Source organism: Trichoplusia ni, chromosome 20 (assembly GCF_003590095.1).
Source record: "Trichoplusia ni isolate ovarian cell line Hi5 chromosome 20, tn1, whole genome shotgun sequence".
NCBI lineage: Eukaryota > Metazoa > Arthropoda > Insecta > Lepidoptera > Noctuidae > Trichoplusia > Trichoplusia ni.
In genome coordinates this window covers 4,384,831-4,386,497 of record NC_039497.1, presented here as the reverse complement: position 1 = coordinate 4,386,497, position 1,667 = coordinate 4,384,831, and the positions used below count along the sequence as shown (strand labels likewise).

Sequence of the window (1,667 nt, the reverse complement as noted above, 5' to 3'; positions counted from 1 at the left end):
TGGCCACGACAGGGTTCGAACCTGCGACCGCCGATGCTGGGATCGGTCGCTCTGACCTCTGAGCTACGCGGCCGGTGAAACATGAATTCAAATTTACCTTCCGATGAAAGTAACCGGAAATCAGCAATGCAATATGGAACGTAGCACCCTAGACATAGAGTACAATTTAGCGATCCCCGCTGTAACGAGAATAGCGGGCACGTGACGGTTCTCTATAGGCAGGGAATCAAATAGTAAACTATAGAGCAAAAGTTGCGTGGACTAAAAAATGAATCCGATTTTAAACATTCCTCGTGTTATCATCAAACACGCGGACGAGGTCGCGGGCAATAGCTAGTATCTAATAAAGCAGTTCTTCTTTGTCATGAAAATTGGTTCGACACCGACTTCAACAAGTATAAGTTTGAAATAGAGATGTATATTATATATTCTTAGAAACCAAAAGTGAGGACAGGTTTTTAAAAAGCAAGCACGGTTACGTCACAAACAATTAAACCCAATCATTACAAAGATAACTTAAAGTTAATACATCAAACTCTAATTACTGCAAAGGAATAGATATGAATGGCAATTATCGAAATAACAATATGGCTGCTATGCTGAATAAATACAACGAAGGTCACGGAGATGTTCCAGCGAAGCCAGCTGACAGCGGAGAGAGCGTTGCTAAGAGCGCTCCGTCTTTTATAGCGGACTGCTTGTCAAATCCCAGGTTCGAAAGAAGTTTCACTAAGGATCTTGAAGGAGGTTTCACTTTGAAAAGGAGGTTTCGTTAACACGGCCGTTCCTGACAGCGAGGCGTCCTCGACCGCATCTTGCTTGGAGTCTTCACTAGCTCAAGCATCACCAGACTGCTGTCGCTCTCAGACTGGAAATAATCATCTGCAAAATGACAACAACACATACTAAACATTTGTTTTCTTGCGACACTTGTGTCGAAGCTGGAAAACATAAACCATTTGAAGTGATTTTGTTAAGTACGCGATAGTGAGCGTGCACTCCCACCATCAAGTACCCAACAAGCGAACAGAAAGATTTCAGGAATGTTATTGAAATGGTAAACTTAAAAGCTATGACTTAAAAATATTGCACAGCAAAATCAATGATCCTTAAAAGTAAATAAACTTAAAAGCTAAGACCTAAAAATACTGCACAGCAAAATCTGATTCTTAAAATTAAAATGTAAATGGAGCTTAGTAACATTCCAAGCAATGAAATTCCCAACTTTCATTGTGTAGAATGCTAGCCAAGATAAACAGATGGTATTGAAGCTGATATACTTTACCAGATCAGAAGGCATGAACTGTAGGTCCAGGCCAAACAGAAGCCATAAGCCAGAGGTTCAGACCAAACAGAAGCCATGAACCATAAGGTCCAGGCCAAACAGAAGCCATAAGCCAGAGGCTCAGACCAAACAGAAGCCATGAACCATAAGGTCCAGGCCAAACAGAAGCCATAAGCCAGAGGCTCAGGCCAAACAGAAGCCATGAACCAGAGGTCCAGGCCAAACAGAAGCCATAAGCCAAAGGCTCAGACCAAACAGAAGCTGTGAACCAGAGGTCCAGGCCAAACAGAAGTCTTCCTGTTGCTCTGAATTCTCGAAGACAGCACAGCATGCGTCCAGCGTGACTCGCCGCGCCAGAGCACCATACGCCCGGCAGCCGTAG

At 43.4% G+C, this 1,667-nt stretch overlaps 1 non-coding gene across 1 annotated transcript; it reads right to left on the bottom strand.

The window, feature by feature from the left end:
- Window positions 1-73, bottom strand: Trnaw-cca. The gene has a single exon. It is a non-coding gene; the product is annotated as a tRNA-Trp (tRNA).
- Between the last annotated feature and the right edge of the window lie 1,594 nt (window positions 74-1,667).